This window comes from Carcharodon carcharias, chromosome 10 (assembly GCF_017639515.1).
Source record: "Carcharodon carcharias isolate sCarCar2 chromosome 10, sCarCar2.pri, whole genome shotgun sequence".
In the NCBI taxonomy this organism is placed as follows: Eukaryota; Metazoa; Chordata; class Chondrichthyes; order Lamniformes; family Lamnidae; genus Carcharodon; species Carcharodon carcharias.
Genome location: NC_054476.1, coordinates 36,351,670 through 36,372,554, shown reverse-complemented (window position 1 = coordinate 36,372,554; position 20,885 = coordinate 36,351,670). Strand labels below are relative to the sequence as shown.

Genomic DNA, 20,885 nt, shown 5'->3' with positions numbered 1-20,885 from the left:
TGGAGGCTCAGTCATTGAGTGTGTTCAAGTCCGAGATCGATAGATTTCTACATATAAAAAACATCAAGGGATATGGGGATAGTGCAGGAAAATGGTGTGGAAGTAGAAGATCAGCCATGATCTAGTTGAATAGCAGAGCAGGCTTAAAGGGCTGAATGGCCTACCCCAGCTTTGTATGTTCTTATCTCATTCTCTGCTGATGCTTTATCCTGAGCTGTTTACTCAGAATTTTCTGCCAGTGGTGGTTTTATGTCTTGAGCCTATGAGTTCACTGGTCAAATAAACTCGAATTGTGCACCTTCCTCCACACTTGTTAGTTGATGCTTGCTATCAATAACGGAGAGAAAGAGACCAATATAAGGACAAACTGTGATTGTTTATTGCACAACAGATATAGAAGCCCAGATTCAGTTAAGTAATATCCGCTTCATCAGCCCGACCTTATCACTATTACCTCATCCATTCCTACAACCCTCCAAGATCTCTGTGCTTCTGCAGTTCTGAACTCTTGCAGATCCTCATTGTTGATTCACCATTGGTGACCATGCCTGCCTGTGTTGTATTATGTGCCTGCATGCCACAGTAATGTAAAGGTGCTCAGCAGAGCAGGGGTTAATGTGGGACTGGAGAATAGCACCGACCACGGTATGATGCATAGACTCACATGGTAATAGACTGAGAGAACAGTCTAGAGAGAACACTCTGGAATTAGCCTGCATGGAGGTAACAGCACCATGCATGACAGTAACCTGGGATCTGTAAATAGTTAAAAACTTAAAATAAATAGTTCATGTTTAAATATACAAATCTCATCATTGAGATATCTAAAGAGTCCATATTACAACATGGTTGGCAGCAGTGAGATAACAGCGCTATCAGTATAATATAACATGGTTGGCAACAGTGGTCACTTCTACAAGGTATCACATCAAAGATAGTACCATAATCCGACATGGTGATCTGTGGTGATACGATAGGTGGCAGCTAAACCCATGAACCCAGAACAGCATCCCAAGGTATGAAATACTAAAAACAACTGAAGGCAAACTAGAGAGATGCACACCTAAGAAGAAAACTTGAAGAAAAAGTTGAAGAAGCTTCACTCCCGCCTTGGAATTGAGGAAACAACTAGAGTGAGTGGAATCCATTACAGAAAATTGCAAGAACCTGAGAGACACAGTTCATGAGACAGCGAGCAAAGTTATAAAAATCCTAGCATGTCCTTACATGATAGAATAGGTGGCGATCCCAGGGATTGCAGCAGTGGTGGTCATGCTGCGCTGAAGTTTTAAAAAAAAACAGCTGGCAGAGTCAAGAGAGAAGCCTGCAAGACACAGTTTAAAAAAGGAAAACCTGCAGATTTTAAAAGGCAAAATCACTGCAGAGTTTACAGCTCACAACTTTTAAAAAAAAGAGCGCACACCCGCCAAAGCTCTTGGAATGCAGGACATTCAAAGTGCAAAGGACTGGCAGAGTGAAAAAAAAGAAAGAATTGCCTTGAAATCCATCTTCACGGTCCAGAAAAGACATGCTGCAGTATTTTCTTTAAAAGAAGGTTTTTTTTAAAAAATGAAGCTCTCAATCACCAGAGAGCCCACCAAAATCGAAAAGGCACGGGCAAATAAATCACAGACAGAGAAACCAGCAGCTGCAGAGACAGCCTGAGTGAAACAATGGTTATTGCACAGATAGTCTTAAAGGGGTAATGCAATTTAAAGCTGCAACTACAAGAAAAGAAAACAGCCATAGACAGAAGGTTGGAAGAGACCCCATAGAGATGGCGACTCCACCAGGAGCGACAAGAAACCCCAGAGAGAGGGCAACTCTGCCGAGGGCAACAAGAGTCCTCAGATAGAGGGCAACTCCCAAATAAAATGCCAAGGGCAACAAAAGATCCCAGAGTGAGGCCAACAAAAGACTTCAGAGAGAAGACAATAAAAGACCCCAGACCAAGGGCAACAAAAAACCCCAGAGAGAGGGAGCCAAAAGACCCTGGAACGAGGGAGGCTGATGTCAGTGCAGAGTGAACAGATGGCTGTGAATGAAGGAAAGCTATCTGAGACAACTCAAAAGAAGCAAGGTGTGCAAAAAGTAAATGAAGCTATTCTACAGAAAAAATGTTCAAATCAGAGCTGAGCTGGAAGATTTGAAGTGCAAGTTTCAAGCTGAGTATATACGTTTGAAAATGCATGCTAAAGTCTTTAATGAATGAAGCTATTTGAGATCTGAACAGACAAATTTCAGAGATGACATAAAGGTATCAGGAGGAAATAATGACCCTCAGTTCCACAGTTGGCAAATCAAAGCAGGAGTTGGGAAATCTCAACCAGATGTACAGCCAGGGAAAACAGCAAGCAGACGAGGCATGCAAAGAAGTTGAGACCCTGAAAGACTCCTTGCTGAATCAATATGTAGTCATGGAAAGATGTGAGGAGCTACAGAGGATGTTGAATATTATTTCAGTAAAAGCTGGGACTATCAGTAGCAATAAAACAATGCACTGAAGCTCAGACTGAGCTGGTAAGAATCACAGAATCACACAGTGCAGAAGAGGCCCTTCAGCCCATTGAGTCTGCACCGACACGTGAGAAACACCTGACCTACCTACCTAATCCCATTCACCAGCACTTGGCCCATAGCCTTGAATGTTATAACGTGCCAAGTGCTCATCCAGGTACTTTTTAAAGGATGTGAGGCAACCCGCCTCCACCATCCTCCCAGGCAGGGCATTCCAAACCATCACCATCCTCTGGGTAAAACAGTTTTTCCTCACACCCCCCCCAAACCTCCTGCCCCTCACCTTGAACTTGTGTCCCCTCGTGACTGACCCTTCAACTAAGGGGAAGAGCTGCTCCCTATCCACCCTGTCCATGCCCCTCATAATCTTGTACACCTCGATCAGATCGCCCCTCAGTCTTCTCTGCTCCAACGAAAACAACCCAAGTCTACTCAACTTCTCTTCATAACTTAAATGTTTCATCCCAGGCAACATCCTGGTGAATCTCCTCTACACTCCCTCCAGTGCAACCACATCCTTCCTATAATGTGGCGACCAGAACTGTACACAGAACTCCAGCTGTGGCCTCACCAAGGTTCTATACAACTCCAACTTGACCTCCCTACTTTTGTAATCTATGCCTCGATTGATAAAGGCAAGTGTCCCATATGCCTTTTTCACCACCCCACTATCATGCCCCTCCGCCTTCAGAGATCTATGGACTCACACGCCAAGGTCCCTTTGTTCCTCAGAACTTTCTAGTGTCATGTCATTCATTGAATACTTCCTTGTCAAATTACACCTTCCAAAGTGTAACACCTTACACTTTTCAGGGTTAAATTCCATCTGCCACTTATCTGCCCATTTGACCATCCCATCTATATCTTCTGTAGCCCAAGACACTCAACCTCACTGTTAACCACCCGGCCAACCTTTGTGTCATCCGCAAACTTACTAATCCTACCCCCCAACATAGTCATCTGTGTCGTTTATATAAATGACAAATAATAAGGGACCGAGCACAGATCCCTGTGGTACGCCACTGGACACCGTCTTCCAGTCATTAAAGCATCCTTCTGTCATCACCCTCTGTCTCCTACAACTAAGCCAATTTTGAATCCACCTTATCAAATTACCCTGTATTCCATGTGCATTTGCCTTCTTTATAAGCCTCCCATGTGAGACCTTGTCAAAGGCTTTGCTGAAATCCATATAAACTACATCAACTGCATTACCCTCATCTACACACCTGGTCACCTCCTCAAAAAATTTAATGAAATTTGTTAGGAAGGACCTCCCTCTGACAAAGCCATGCTGACTACCCCTGATCAAATCTTGCCTCTCCAAGTGGAGATAGATTCTCTCCTTCAGAATTTTCTCCAATAGTTTTCCTACCACTGATGTGAGACTCACAGGTCTGTAGTTCCCTGACTTATCTCTACAACCCTTCATAAATAGTTGAACCACATTAGTTGTTCTCCAGTCCTCTGGCACCTCCCCCGTGGCCAGAGAGGAATTAAACATTTGGGTCAGAGCCCCTATGATCTCCTCCCTTGCCTCCCTGAGCAGTCTGGGACACAAATCATCCAGACCTGGAGATTTGTCCAATTTTAAGCCTGCGAACGCCTCCAATACCTTGTCACTTTCTATATCAATTTGCTCAAGAACCTCACAGTCTCTCTCCCCGAGTTCCATACCTTCATCCTCATTCTCTTGGGTGAAGACGGATGTGAAGTATTCGTTCAACACTCTATCGACGTCCTCTGGCTCCACCCATAGATTGCCTCCTTGGTCCCTAATGGTCCCTACTCTTTCCATGGTTATCCTCTTCCCATTGATATACTTACAGAATACCTTGGGATTTTCCCTACTTTTACCAGCCAGAGCTTTCTCTTATCCCCTATTTGCTCTCCAAATTGCTTTCTTAAGCTCCACCCTGCACTTTCTGTACTCCATTAATGCCTCTGCTTATTTGCTCCCCTTGTACCTGCTAAAAGCCTCTCTTTTCCTTCTCATTCTATCCTGAATATCTCTGGTCATCCATGGTTTTCTGGGCTTGTTGCTCCTTCCTTTCGTCCTAGAGGGAACATGTTGAGCCTGTACCCACCCCATTTCCTTTTTGAACGCCCCCCACTGCTCTTCTGTAGATTTCCCCACAAGTAGTTGTTCCCAGTCTACCTTGGCCAGATCCTGCCTTATTTTACTAAAATCCGCTCTCCCCAATCCAAAACATTTTTTTGCAACTTGTCTATTTCTTTGTCCATAACAAGCTTAAATTGTACCATGTTATCGTCGCTATCACTAAAATGCTCCCCCACCGCCATCTCAGCCACCTGACGGCTTCATTCCACAGAATTAGGTCCAGCACTGCACCATCCCTTGTTGGACCCTCTACATATTAACCTAAAAGGTTCTCCTGTACACATTTCAAGAAATCCATTCCATCCAAGCCCTTAACACTATGTCTACCCCAATTAATGTTGGGAAAGTTGAAATCACCTAATATAATTACCCTATTATTGTTTTTACACACCTCCGCGAATTGTGCACATATTTGCTCCTCAATTTCCCACTGACTATCTGGGGGTCTATAATAAACACCTAACAATATGGCTGCCTCTTTTTTATTCCTAAGCTCTACCCACAAAGCTTCAGTCAATGCCCCCTCCAAGATATCATCTCTCCTTACTGCAGTAACTGACTGGTGTGGTCCTGTGGTGTGATCAGCAAGAAAATAATCTGCTGAAAGAACAACTGATTGTCCTTCAAGGTTAAATGCTAAAGGAATGTGTAACGATTCAGCAACATGAAGAAATGAAGACCGTCTTAAACAGTAGAATGGAAGCACGGCAGAAGAAACTCAAGGAGACTTTGCTGAATTACAGGAAAACACAAGACAATGCAAGCAAGCTTCACAAAGAAAAGGAAAACCTGTTGAAGAACCTTCACACGCTACAAGAATCCTTCAGGACAAATTATCAAGACATTTATTCCTCTGGAAAATTGCAAAGAGAAGGAAAATGAATTTAATGTCACTCTGAGCAAACTGAAGAACCAGTTGGCAGAGCAGGCTCAGCAATGTTCAATATTCTGGGAGGAAGGCAAAAGCTACAAGAAACAGACTGAAGAGCTGAAGAAGCAGTTGAATGGAAAAGAGGAGACATTGAAAGGAAAAGCCATACAACTTTCCAAACTACGAGTGGATAATGAAGCCACGAGTGTCACAATTACAGAACTGAAACAAGTTAAGATTTTGCCAGAGACAGACCTGGCCAACAGTGAATCCAAAATGAAGGACAAGGACAAAGTTCTGTTGCAGACAGAGAAAGAAAAGACAGAAATGAGATCGGAAAATGTAAATCCAACACTGAAGCACAATGCACTAGAAGGAGAAAAAGCTGCGCTGAAAGAAACAATTCATAAGCTTGCAAAACAATCTGAAAATATAACAGCAAACAAATGTTTGGCTGAGATTGTGAAACAAGTGGAAACAAAGGTTCCATTTGCAAAGCATATTCGTCCAGCAAGAACATGGCGGACACCACAGAAACAGCAGTTTCAAGTCCACTGCAGGAACGAACAGAGTGCACATTCTCCACAAAAGGAACGGGCCAAACCCACAGCACCCGAAAAAAAGCAGACGAATTGTTAATAAAGAGAAACACAACTCGAAGGAGCACAAAAAGTGACTCAAAAGGAGATAACCAAGTACTAGAAATACAGCATACTATCACCATACCTCAAACATGATAGACTGAGATGTGGAAGAACTGCCAAGCTTCAAGACGGTGTGAATTTATAAAGTCAGGACTTGAGATGGGGGAGCAGAGATAGCAAGTAAAGATTGTATTACAAATAGTTATACTCCATTGGAAAGGAGGAAAGTTTCCTTCGGCAAAGAAAGGAGGATGTTGTATGATATGCTTGCATGCCATTGTAATGTAAAGGTGCTTGGCAGGGCAAGGGTTAATGTGGGACTGGAGAATAGCATCGTCCATCGTATGATACATAGAGTCACATGGTAATAGACTGAGAGAACAGTCTAGAGAGAACATTCTGCAACCAGCCTGCATGGAGTTAATAGCACCATGCATGACAGTGACCTGGGATCTGTAAATAGTTAAAGATGAAAAATAAATGGCTCATGTTTAAATCTACAAATCTCAAGATCTCATCATTGAGACACCTAAAGAACCCATATTACAACATGGCTGGCGGCGGTGGGATATCAGTGTTATCAGCATCGTACAACAGCCTGGCCCTAAGGTCTGAAACTCCTCCCTAAATATTTCTACCTCTCCCACTCTCTCTCTCTCCACCACCACCCCACCACCCCCAACTTTAAGGCACTTCTAAAAACTGACACATACCTCTTTGACCAAGCTTTTGATCACCTGTCCTCATATCTCCTTAATTGACTTGATGTCAAATTTTGTTTTATTACACTCCTGTGAAGCACCTCAGGATGTTTTTCTACACTTAAGGCACTATTTAATTCACCTTCTTATTGATGCCTCTCTAGTTCAGACACTTTGGCCCAGAGCTTTGCTCCTGGGTTAGGGAGCGGGAAGTGGGAAGTCTCCCAGCTCGCCGTGCCCCTCTTCTGAGAAACTCACCCAAATGGCAGGATCCTTGCTCTGGAGGGACAGGTGAGGGATGAAGTTGGGCTCTTCACCCCATGGACATAGATCGGAGGCAGCCAGCGGGGCTGCCAAGTGCCAAGGTTGTTTAAATGACTTGGCAAAAACCTGGGCATTTATCACAATCCTATAGTGCTTATCTCAACTCTAATTATGCACCAGAAATCAAGCAATCTTTCAAACCAAAGTCTTTTCAAGTTAGTGAGATAAAAGCAAAATACTACAGATGCTGGAAATCTGAAACAAAAACAAAAATAGCTGGAAAAATTCAGCAGGTCTGACAGCATCTGCGGAGAGGAATACAGTTGATGTTTCAAGTCTGTATGACTCTTCATCAGAACTAAGGAAATAGAGAAATGAGGTGAAATATAGGCTGGTAGAGGGGGGATGGGACAGGTGGAGCTGGATAAAGGGCCAGTGATAGATGAAGGCAAAGAAGAGATTGTCAAAGATGTCATAGACAAAAGGACAAAGGGATGTTGATGGTGGTGATATTAGCTAAGGAATGCGCTAATGGGAACATTAAGGGTAGCAAGCAGGACAAGCTAGTGGCAGATGGCCCTAGTGGGGGTGGGGTGGGGGAAGGGATCTAAATGGGCTAAAAGGTGGAGATAAAACAATAGATCGAAATAAATTTAAAAATAGGTGGGAAAAGAAAAATATATTTTTTAAAAATTATAAATTATTGGGAAAAGGGAGATCAGAAAGTGGGTGGGGATGGAGAAGAGAGTTCATGATCTGAAGTTCTTGAACTCAATGTTAAGTCCAGAAAGCTGTAAAGTGCCTAGTCGGAAGATGAGGTGCTGTTCCTCCAGTTTGCGTTGAGCTTCAGTGGGACATTGCAGCAGGCCAAGGACAGACATGTGGGCATGAGAGCAGGTTGGTGTGTTGAAATGACAAGCGACAGGGAGGTCTGGGTCATGCTTGCGGACAAACCGAAGGTGTTCCACAAAGCGGTCACCCAGTCTGCGTTTGGTCTGTCCAATGTAGAGACCGCATTGGGACAGCGAATGCAGTAGACTAAATTGAGGGAAGTGCAAGTGAAGTGCGGCTTCACTTGAAAGAAGCGTTTGGGCCCTTGGATGGTGAGGAGCGGGGGAAGTAAAGGAGCAGGTGTAGCACCTTCTGCAGTTGCATGGGAAGGTGCCGTAGGAGGGGGTTGAGGTGTAGGGTGACGGAGGAGTGGACCAGGGTGTCCCGGAGGGAACGATAGTGAGAGATTTTTTTAACAGCCTTTTGCTTGCCACGTGGAGGTGATAAAGGTGACAAACCCTGCAAGCTGTTTAACAACACGGAATCCCAGTATCAACAAGAGGTTTCTTGCTGAGGGGTGAAATGCACCAGAACAACTTCCTGATATACAGAGAGATATGTCAGAGTGCCTTACAGGATAAAAAAAACTTGGAGAGAGAAGGCGAGTATTTGGGGGGCGGGGCAGTCAAGGAGGGGGCCGAGAGAGAGGTGATGAATTGGGATGAACTGGGGAGGAAGCTTCAAAGGGTGGACAAGTAGTAACCCAAGGTGTGTCCACTGATGGAAAGAGTGGGGTTTAGAACTAATATAGAAGCATAGGAGCAGGGGAGCACCATTCAGTTAGATTATGTCTGATCTGTAACTCAACTCCATCTACCCACCTTGCTTCTGTAACCCTTAATCCCCTTACCCAAGAAAAACATTTATGCATCTTGTTTTGAAATTTTCAGCTAACCCCCAACCTCGACAGCTTTTCGGGGAGAGAGTTCCAGATTTCCACTATTGTTTGTGTGATCCAATGCTTCCTGACATCACCCCCGAATGGCCGAGAATTAATTTAACCAGTAATGAATTAATAAGGTTGGGCCACCTTGTCCTGGTCTCCTGCAACAGAGAAAAGAGTTTCTCCCTATCTATCCTATCAGATCCTTTAGCCATCGTAAACACCTCGATTAGTTCACCCCTTAAATCTTCCGTACTTAAGGGAACACAAGCCTAGTCAAAGCAACCTCTCTTCATAATTTAATCCTTTTACATCCTGGTACCGTTGTGAAATGTGAGAGGAATGGAAGGTGAATGAGGATGCATGGGTACGGTAGATCAGTGAGATAAGATGATAGGAGGCCATAGAGTGATTTGAAAGTGAGGATGAGATACTGAAAGTCATTGAAGCATGAGTTGGAAGCCAGTGTAGTTTGCTGAACATGAGGGTGCAGTCGAACAAGTTATAATTTTTGAAATCCAACTATGAGTATTTAAGTAAATCAAGCTTCAAGTCAATAAAGGTCTTTCACAAGCTCAGGGTGTTCCATAGCTCTTTATAGCTAATGAAGTACAGTCACTGTTGTAATATAGGAAATGCAGGAGCCAATTTGTGCACAGCAAATTCCCACAAACAAGAGTGTGATAATGACTAGGGTATCCGATCTTTAGTGATCATGTCCAACATATAAATATTGGCCTGGGCAATGGTGAGAGTTCCCCTGTTCTTCTTCAGAGAGTGGCCACTCACCTGAAAGGACAATTGGGGCATTAGTTTATCATCTTATCTGAAGGACACCTCCAATAGTGCAGCACTCCCTCAGTACTGACCCTCCAACAGTGCAGCACTCCCTCAGTACTGACCCTCCAACCGTGCAGCATTCCTTCAGTACTGACCTTCTGACAGTGCAGCGCTCCCTCAGCACTGATCTTCCGACAGTGCTGCACTGTCAGGAGTGCTTGACTCTCCAACAGTGTGACGCTCCCTCAGTACTGCGAGTGTCAGTCTAGATTTTTGAACCCACAACTTTCTGACTCAGAGACAAGAGTACTACCCATGGGGCAGGATCATTCCCCCATCGGTTGGGTTGTGCTGGAGTGGGCGAGAGTAGATGGGCTCCCGATTGGCGCCCCCAGTCGGGGGGCGCTGCCATTTTACGTGGGCAGGTCAATTAAGGCCCACCCAGCGTGATGTCCACCAGGGAGCCCTATGCGCTCCCTGTGCGGGCGGGGATTCCCTGAGCCTGGAGTGCGCAATTTCGTGCATGTGCGCAAAAGTGCACACAGATCTCCCTCCAGCAAAGTGCCACCTCAGGGAGATCGGCTCAGGTTTGAAAGTTTGATTCAAGATGAGAAAAAAAATACTGACATATCCACTCATGTGCCACTGTCACATGAGCTGGGAGATGTCAATTTCTTTTACTTAGGTATTTCAGAAAAAATTTAATACCCTCATGAAACCTCTTCCTGCCTGTGGATGAAGTTTCATGTTTTTTCAGAAGCCCGCCAGGGCTCTCGGCCTGCCCACCAACTTTAAGGTTTGACAGGCAGGTCCATTGATTACCTCACTTACTTTATTAATGGCCTTAAGTGGCCGTTGATAGGTCAACGGGCACGCAGCCAACTCGGCTCCGCACGCAGCAACCTGAAAATGTAAATGACGTGGGGTGACATCGGGATGCCTGCCTGACGTCGCCCTGTGTCATTTTACGTGTCGGCGAGTAGGCCCCCTCCCCCCCACTCACCGACTGGAAGATGCAGCCCATGGAGACACAGCTGACCTCATTTCTGGCTTTCAGTTCCTCCATTAGATAGAGTTTGCGACTGTCTGTTGTCCTGCCAGAATTGTTTCTAGGTTAACGAGGCATAATGAGTACATACATTTGGGGAATTTTCTCACTGGTGAAGTGCAGGTGCAGCTGTTGTACTGAACAATTGGTATACCTGTTCCTGCCTGAGGAACTGTTTAAACTGCCTGTTTTCAACAGACGAGGTGTCAAGTTGGGCAAAAGCACACAGCTAGCGGCTTGGAGTTTACTCTTCACACTCAACTGTCTTTAAAATTACAGTCCAACCTCAACAAAGACAAAACTGACCACAGTCTAGGAAACACAATCTCAGTCACATGGTGAAACCAGTTACATTTTGAGTGACAACAGATTCCTTAAACAGGACAGCAACTCTTGAAGGGGAGGAACAATGTTTGATATAAGAGGAGGAATACTTCCCTCTGTCTCCTTTCACTCGATAAATCTTTTCTTTCTTATTTTCTGCGGATAGTCTTTAGATGCTGTTAAAAATCCTGGCTGCTATGTGTTAAGAGCAGTATCACTTTAACAATGCTATTTTTTGCTCAAAGAGATTTGATAATTTGAGGGGATGTTGTTGCTGCTGATGATGATGCTGCTGCTGCTGATGATGCTGCTGATGATGATGATGCTGCTGATGATGACGATGATAATCTTTTAAATGAAAATCAAATCAACAAAATTGGGATAAATCAGGCACAGCCCCTAATTCAGGTCAGCTGAAAACCAAGGACAAAAATTTAAAGGAACCCTGCTGCTGCTGATGATGCTGCTGATGATGATGATGACGATGCTGCTGCTGATGATGAGTTGTAAATGGCTGTTAGGAGGCAGGCACCAGCTGTTTCTTCAGTACAATTTACAAATGCTTAGTTCCTTCTCCAGGGCTGGCAGGCTGAGGGCACTGTAACCCTCTCCATCTTTCTTCTCAGCCTGAAGACTGCACTCTTCCTGGTTGGGACAGAATGTCCTCCAGTTTAATGTGCGGCAACCTCTTCAGCTCCAGAAAACACCTGCTTGCCTCCAACTCTGTCCCTGTTGACCTCTTACCTCAGGTACGTTCAGAAGTTTTTGTCCTGTTTGACCCTGAGCTCAGCTCCTCACCTGCCCGATCTTGTTGTGAGGGTTTGTTCTGTGTCTCACAAAGAGGTTTTGAGATTTATATGATTGGACATTAAATGTTCATTGGTAGAACATAACTATATACACCTCCAGGCTATAGTCCTAACTGGATACCATCTCCATGCTGGCTTCTGCTAGACTTTACAGTACTCAGTCCATTTATCTTGTGACTCTCTACATCATACTGTGGGGGGTATGTTCTCCAGTCCCACATTAACCCTTGCTATGCCGAATGCCCTTATATTACATATTTCATTGCCAGGGCTGCTGTCTTCCACCTCTGAAACATTGCCCAGTTCCACTTGACCTTTTCCTCAGGTTAAACCATCACTCAGCAGCAGCACTCCTTATTCAGTATTATGGGTTTAAACTCCACAACTGATGAGAGATTATCCATTTGCAAACTGTCATAAAATTGCAGAGAGAAAGAGAGAGGTGAGAAAGAAATGTCTTTCCACAGAGCTTGTTGGAGCACAATGCTTTACCACAGTGAGCAGCTGAGGCAGAGGCCATTGTATTTTTAAAGGGTGTGGGGAGAGCACGGGACAGTAGGAATAGTTTGGAATTGGTACAATGCTATGGGGAGAGAGCAGGGCAGTGGGATTATTTTGGGATTGATACAGGACTAAAAAGAGAGATCTGGACAGTGGGATTAGTTTGGGAATGATGCAGGGCTCTGGGGAAAGAGCAGGGAAATGGGATTAGTTTGGGGTTGATACAGGGCTATGGAGAGAAAGTGTGTGGGCAGTGGGATTAGTTTGGGATTGATACAGGGCTATGGGTAGAGAGCAGGGCAATGGGATTAGTTTGGGACTGATACAGGGCTACGGAGAGAGAGTGAGCAGTGGGATTAATTTGGGTTTGATATAGGGCTATGGGGAGAGAGTGGGCAGTGGGATTAGTTTGAAATTGATACAGGGCTATGGAGAGAGAGTGGGCAGTGGGATTAGATTGGGATTGATACAGGGCCATATAGAGAGAGTAGGCAGTGGGTTAATTTGGGATTGATACAGGGCTATAGGGAGAGAATGTGCAGTAGGATTAGTTTGGAATTGATACAGGGCTACGGTGAGAGAGTGGAACAGTATGATTAGTTTGGGATTGATACAGGGCTTTGGTGAGAGAGTGGGCAGTGGGATTAGTTTGGGATTGATATAGGGCTATGGGGAGAGAATGGGCAGTGGGATTAGTTTGGGATTGATATAGGGCCATAGAGAGAGAGTGGGCAGTGGGATTAGTTTAGGTTTGATATAGGGTTAAGCGAGAAAGTGGATCAGTGGGATCAGTTCGGGATTGCTTTAGCAAAGAGCCAACATAGACACAATAGGCCAAATGCTGTGAACAGCTATGGGTTTTTGAGCAGATGAACAGTTTTGTAGAATATTCCTTTGTCCACAATTCTGACACAGATTTTCTAAATTAATATTTCTGTTAAAGTCAGAGAAACAGAAATGTGAAATGGATTTGTTTATCATTGACTTGATAATCAAATCACTAACAAGATCTCAGCTCCTGTTTTTAAGGGAGTCTGGTTTTATGTTATGAATGGTGAGTATGGACAGTCAGTAGAGGGAGTTGGAGACTCATTGCTGTGTCTGATCTTTCCAAAACTGCCTGTTGACTTCACGGAGACCAAGCATGTACGTCAATATCAGTTTATTAGATAACACTGCACTCACTCCTGCAGAATGCTTAATCCAAGAATATGTCTCAGATGCGTCACGTCAGGTAGAAAACGTGTACAGCAAACTGGGTGGTGTTAACCCTGCCCTTTAATTAAGGCAGGACATTTGAAAGGGTAATCTTACAGGCATGTTTTTATTTGTAGATGATATATCAGGATCAAGTAGAATCCTCGTACAAGTTCAGCATTTCTTGGCAATCTAGTTGGTGGATGAACAGATTTAATTTCTCTTCATCCTTAAATTTTCTCAAAGCAGGGTATTTACAGCTGTGGGTATAAAATGACAGCAGCAGCTTATTTTCATTAACCCTTTTCAGTGTTTTGTCAAGTTTTAACTGAATTGTAGGGAAAGAGAGACAGTTGCGTTCTGTAATGTCTTTCACAACCTCAGGACATCCCAAAGTGCTTTACAGCCAATAAAATATTTTTGAAGTAGCAGTCACTGTTGTAATGTAGGAAATCCAGGAGCTAATTTGTACACAGCAAACTCCCACAAACAGCATTGAGATTGTATGTTATGGAATGTTGATTGATGGATCAATTGGCCCAGGACCAAGGGAGAACTCTCCTGCTCTTCTTTGTTTTAGTGCTTTTTCCACTGGCCCCTGGGTTCAAGTCTTCCTTCAGAGACTTGAGAGCATAATCAAAGATAACTCTCGCAATGCAGCATTGAGGGAGTGCTGCACTGTCAGATGTGCTGTTGTCTGGATGAGATATTAGACCGAGGGCCCATCTCCTCCCTCATATGGGTACAAAAGATCTCACAGCCACTACTAGACAAAGAGTGGTTGTGAAGCATGTTGGGACATCCTGATATCATGAAAGTTGCTAGGTAATCGTTCCACAATTGGTGCCCATGTCTTCATCTGCCTAACCTCTAAGCTTTGGAATTCTCCTCACAAAGCCTCTTGGCCTCTTTTCTCCTTAAATTTGGTCAGAGAGATAGATTTTTTTGGTCACTGGTCCTAATATCTTCTTATATTGCTCGGTGTCAAATTTTATTTTATAATCATTTCTGTGAAGTGCCTCAGGATTTTGCTACATTAGAGGCGTTTTTTAAATGCAAGTTATCATTAACACTGGGCTTTGCCAGGCTTCTGAGGGGTTTAATGAGCTGTGGTGTCCCAGTGCTGATCATATTCCTGGCATAATGTCAGGAGAGCTACTTCATTAGAATCATAGAATTGTACAGCACTGGAGGTGGCCATTCGGCCCTTCTTGCCTGAGTCGGCTCTTTGAAAGAGCTGTCTAGTTAGTCCCACTCCCCTGCTCTTAACCCGCATCCTGTAAATTTTTGGCCCTTCAAGCATTTACCCAGTTCCCTATGAATGTTGCTATTGAATCTGCTTTCAGGAAGTACATTCCAGACCATTACAACTCACTGTGCAAAAAAATGGTTGCTCATGTTGCCAGTGATTCTTCTGTCAATCACCTTAAACCTATGTCCTCTGTTTGCTGACTCTCCTGCCACTGGAGGCAGTTTCTCCTGATTTACTCCACCAAGACCCTAAAACCCTTCACGGTTTTGAACACAGCTTTCAAATCTCTTCTTAAACCTATCTGCTACTTGTCCTTTAAATGACATTTTTATTTGGCAGGTTTTCAATGGTTGAATACTGAGAATGGGGGTGAGTATACAGCTAAAAGCACCACATTAAGGCTGGATGTTCCTGTAAATCGCTCTTTGATATTTTCGTCACCTAGAACTGGCTCTGTCAAAAAAAACAAGAATTTCTGGCTTGCATATCCAAAATTGCCCCTTTAACTGCTTGTCTCTATTTTTGGTTTCATCTATTAACATAACACTCAGGCCAGAACCGTTGCCACTGGGGATGGTGCTTTGACCTTCTGTCAGGCTTTGTGAAGTCAATCTGACATCAGACAGTTCTGAAAAGAAAAGATACGAGCTGTACTTCTGGGGATTAAAGAAAAAGGTCTTTAGTTTGTGATTAGAGCTTCTCACAGGTGCCTGGAAGAGCCAGAAAATTCATCATGTGTTCTGGAAGCTGACACACAATCTTCCCCCAATAACATTTCCATGACGTTTGTGGGATGGCACAATGTAGAAGGACTGGAATGAGGGACGAGAGATGAGTAGCATGCACCATCCCCTCCTGTTGTGACAACAAGGAGGTAAAATGTCTGCGGGAGTTTCCTGTTTAGTGAGGAGTGCAGCTGTGTTGGGTGCAGTGGTTTTTCTCCACCCGCTGTGGATATTTGTGTTTTACCAACTGACAGGCGCAGACGAAAGGGAAGAAAAATCAGACTTGGGCAAATAACATTCATGGCACCACACTAGTGATAGGCAATGACCATCTCTGGCAGGAGAGAATCTAACCATCTCCCCTTAACATTCAATAGCATTACTGCTGAATCACCCACTATCAACATTCTGGGGGTTCCCATTGATCAGAAACATAACCGGACCAGCCCATAAATACTGTGGCTACATGAGCAAGTCAAAGGCTGCGAATTCTGAGGTGAGTAACTCACCTCCTGAGTCTCCAAAGGCTGTTCCTCATCTACAAGGCACAAGTTAGGAGTGTGATTGAATATTCTGCACTTGCCTGAATGAGTGCAACTTCAACAATACTCAAGAATCTCAACACTATCCAGGTAAAAACTACCTGCTTGATTGGCATCCTATCCACAATTTTAAACATTCACTCCCTTCACCACTGGTGCACAGTGGCAGAAGTGTGTACATGATGTACTGCAGTAACCCACCAAAGCTCCTTTGACAGCAACTTCCAAACCCACAACCTTTACCACCTAGAAGGACAAAGGCAGCAGATGCATGGGAACACCACCACCTACCATCCTGACTTGGAAACATATCGCCGTTCCTTCACTGTTGCTGGGTCAATATCCTGGAACTTCCTCCCTAACTGCAGTGTGTGTGTGCCTACACCACATGGACTGCAGTGGTTCAAGAAGGCAGCTCACCACTGTCTTCTCAAGGGATGGGCAACAAATGCTGGCCTAGCCAGTGATTCTCAAAACCATAAATAAATTTTAAAAATCACAATGTCTGGAATAAAAGCCGAAAATGTTGGAAATGTCCAGCTGAACATCAGCACCTGAACGGGAAACAAAGGCTGAGCTTTCATCGAGCTATTGGCCCCAATTTTTGCCTGAAAATGGATACAGATCAGCCCTTTTCTAATTGAATGCTGGAACAGACTTGTGGGGCTGAATGGCCTTTCCCTGTTCCGATGTAACAGATAGCCAGTGAGTTGTGGTCTGGAATGTGCTGCCTTAAAGTTGCTGGAAGCAGATTTAATAGTATTCTTCAGAAAGGGAATCAGATAACTAGTTGAAAATGAAAAAAATGAAAAGGCTATGGTGGACAGAGCAGGAGGAGTGGGACTATAATTTGATACTTCTTTCAAAGAGCTGGCACAGGCACAATGGGCTGAATGGCCTCCTTCGCTGCTGCATCTTTCTATCATTCCTAGAACAAACTGTTCATGCCCAGATGCCACCAGATGTTTTCCTTCAACCATATTTGTCCTGGAGTTATTATTTTTGTTTTTAAGACTGTTACAGTTTATTGACTAAGAATCCCTCAGTGTATTACGTCAATCCAGTACCCATTTTAGTTTCTCCTGTGAGATTTGTTGTGATGAAGGTGGAAATCTCTGCCACCTAATCATAGTTAAAGCCTTAGCTTCTCCTCGGTTTGCCCTCTTAATCTGATTATTTTCCCACCAAAAGCAGATTCTAATACTTATTCGTGTTTGTGTTGTTGCATTATGATTTAAAAAAAATACACATTTCTTTCAAAGTGATTTACACACTGCTGAATAAATGCATTTGTTTTGCCTGTGGCACTGCATGTGAAACACCAGCCATACTAAATCGTTCACTCCTGACTTTATGCCCTGTGAACACTTAAGAAAGCTGCAATGTAGAAAAGGAATGACTGATTTAATTCCACTTTTTTGTATGCAACTGAAATCTGACGGTTTAAGAAAAGATTAGCCTTGGCATATGAGCACCGCTGGCAAGACCAATATTTATTGCCCATCCCTAATTGCCTTTGAGAAGGTGGTGGAGAGCCACCCTCCTTGAACTGCTGAATTCCATGTGCTTTAGGTACACCCAGTGCTATTGGGATTCTGACCCAGTAACAGTGAAAGAACAGCGATATAGCTCTATGTCAAGAAGATGTGTGACTTGAAGGGGAACTTACTTGTGTGTCTATTGCCCTTGTCCTTCTAGGCAGTAGGGGTTGCGGGTTTGGAAGGTACTGTCGAAGGAGCCCTGCAGTGCATCTTGTAGATGGTACACACTGCAGCTACTGTGCATCAGTGTTGGAGGGGGTGAATGTTCAAGATGGTAGATGGTGTGCCAGTATAGTGGGCTTCTGTATCCTGGATGGTGTCGAGCTTGAGTTGGAGCAGCACTCACATAGTTAAGTGGAGAGTATTCCATCAAACATTATTATTTCCCACTTTATAACCTTAATGTCAATGATCTGACAAATGACTCAGTGGGTAACAAGCTCATTTCAGCAGTTAGAGGCTCCATTCCAGAGACTTGGGTTCAAAATCTAGACTGACAATCCCAGTGCAGTACTGAGGGAGAACTGAACTGGGATGGGCCAAACGGCCTTCTTCCAGTTGAGACATTAAACTGGTGCCCTGTCTACCCTCCCTCAGGTGGATTCCATGGCAGTATTTCTGAAGTAGAACAGGGTGTAATTTGTTCTTGTTTTGATGTTTCACACAATGGCATTGAAATATAACAGGTTTATCATTCTGTTGCAAATAGGGTTTTGGTAAATATTCTTACAGCATTTACAGCATCATTCACACAGGAATGGAATGAAATCACTTTCCCCTCTCCACATTAATCTGTGCTTGAGAGGGTCAAGAATGAGCGGCCATGAATACAAAATTAAATGTTTAGAGATCGAGAAACAGAGGGCAGGAGAAGCTTCTTCACACAGAGAATTGTGAGGATGTGGGATTCACTTTTAGGGTTAGTGGTTGAGACAGAAACTGTCAATACTCATCTCTTCACTGTTGTTGGGTCAATATCCTGGAACACCCTTCCTAACAGCACTGTGTGTGTACCTACTCCACATGGACTGCAGCAGTTCAAGAGGGCAGCTCAACACCACCTTCTCAAAGGCAATTAGGACATTGCCAGCAATGCTCACATCCCAAATATTGAAAAAAAAATCTAGTTTGGATAGATGGATGAAGGAAAGTTCTTGAAGGAATAAGGGAACAGGGCAGGTAAATATGATTAGAACTGTTTGCTCAGGTGCAGAGTAAAGACTGACATAGACTGAATGGGATGAATGGCCTTTTTCTGTGTTATCCCATTCATCCATCAGCCCCTACACTCATCGACCTACATTGGCTCATGTCCAATTCCAGCAGATGTCATTGAATAATGAACGGGAGCAGGAACCCATGATTGGTAATCTTTCTATTAACCTTCAGGGTGCAGAGTGGTGGTGTGACTCAGTGGGCAACACTCTCATCTCTGAGTCAGAAGGCTGTGGGTTCAAGTCCCACTCCATAGAATCTAGGTTGACACTCCCAGCACAGTACTGAGAGAGTGCTGCATTGTCAAATGCGAGGTGCCCTGTCTGCCCTCTCAGGCAGATCCCCTGGTTCTATTTCAGAGACAGGCAAGGCCTGGTGTTTTGGGCCAATAGTTATCCCTCAACCAATACCACTAAAACAAATTATCTGGTCATTATCACCTCATTGATTGTGAGATCTGGCTGTGTACAAATTGACTGCCGTGCCTCCTACATTATAACAATGACTACACTTCAAAAGTACTTCGTTGACTGTAAAGCACTTTAGGACATCCCATGTTTGTGAAAGGGGCTATGTAAACGCAAGTCATTTTTTTCTCTCTCTTTATGCCAGTGATGTGATGGGACTTCCTCGACAGCAGCTTGAAAAGCCAGTCACATCACCCAGCAGAGAGGATGACGTGGACGGACTTGGAAAGAATTCCGTGCATTGCGGACACACAAACACAACTTTCTGTTTTGTGCATCAGCAGATGTTTTGAGTTTTATTTTCAGCTGAAGTTTGGCAGGGGATGTGGAACAAATGACAAGGTATCTCATCTTTTCTTGGTACAATCAGAGGTGAAGCCATTCATTCTGACTGGAGGCTATCTGCTTTGAATGACCGTTTGAAAGTAACAGCAGAAATTTTAAAAATAAACAGTACCAGCATTATCCACACTGCAGTTAACAGAATAATTATCGGAGACCTTTCTATTTTTCCCCTGGACATTGGAGTTCTGGTGCAGCGTGAAGCCGTTTGTTGTGGATAAGTAGAGCAGTGACGAGGGAACACTTGTGGCAGTTTAATTTGTACAAGTGGTGACATCATTGAAAGCTCATGAATCAAATTCCTTGGACAGGTTCTGGAAACTTCCACTTAAGAAGTACACGGACAAAGGCTGTCAAGTGGCCAGGATAGAAAGATTTTTTTTTTAAATAAATATATGTAACTCCCACCCTGCTCATGATAACTTTCAACTTGCTGACAGAGGCTGGGAAAATGTCAGTTATAACACTCCCTAGCTTCTGATTGGGCACTGTTTCTGCAATTAACCCAGCCCAGAGCCACACACACACATACACACACACACACTGAGAGATCAGCCTTTCAAACTTGCTTGTGTGTGAGAGAAGCACACAGAACCGGTGATTATTAGGACTGAACTGTGGTTCCTCCACAGGGCTTCAGATGGATAGCAGCAACGTGGGGGAAATGCGCTAAAACATACTTCGCCTTAACAAAAAAAACCTGCTAAAAAACATCTGTTCTTCAAAGGATCAGCAAATAGCAAGAAGCAAACCCCCTCCCCGGGGCTCTGCTGATGTAAGTACAAAAACAAGCTACTTTTCTTTTAAAATTCAGTTCAAACAAGTGTCACTCAGTCAAGTCCGGCTAATTAAACTCACACAGTTCCACCTCTATTCATTAGCAAAGCAATTTTATTCTTTAAACTAGGGAGCAGCTAAGTTTACAAGGAGCGTTGAGTTTCCAGGCTGTGTCAGGTTTCCGATGTATTGTATGGAGTTACTCAGAGCCAGACTTAATACCATGTAAAGTGCAGCTGCTGTTTAATAATTAACCCTCCGAGCTACCTTACCTTGCTTCTTTTTACACCAGAAATGAACAGCTCAGCATGGCTATTTATGTTGCCAGCTATAAATACTGGGAAGGGGGAGGGGTGAGATATGCCAAATAAATCGACTCCGATACTGTAACTGTCATTGGGAATCATCTAAAACTTTTGAAGAAAGAATTTGCATTTCTGTAGCACCTTTCCCAATCTCCAGATGCCTAACAGCACTTCACAGCCAAAGAAGTACTTTTGGAGTGTAGTCGCTGTTGTAATGTAAGAAATGC

At 43.8% G+C, this 20,885-nt stretch overlaps 1 protein-coding gene across 9 annotated transcripts in view; it reads left to right on the top strand.

Moving 5' to 3' along the window:
• The first annotated feature begins 20,108 nt into the window (after nucleotides 1-20,108).
• mical2a (microtubule associated monooxygenase, calponin and LIM domain containing 2a) overlaps nucleotides 20,109-20,885 on the top strand; it is a 253,781-nt gene continuing 253,004 nt past the window's right edge. For all 9 annotated transcript variants that reach the window (XR_005944170.1, XM_041196942.1, XM_041196944.1 and 6 more), the window contains exon 1: nucleotides 20,109-20,351. The gene's annotated coding sequence lies outside the window, so the exon portion shown is untranslated. The remainder of the gene's footprint in view (nucleotides 20,352-20,885) is intronic.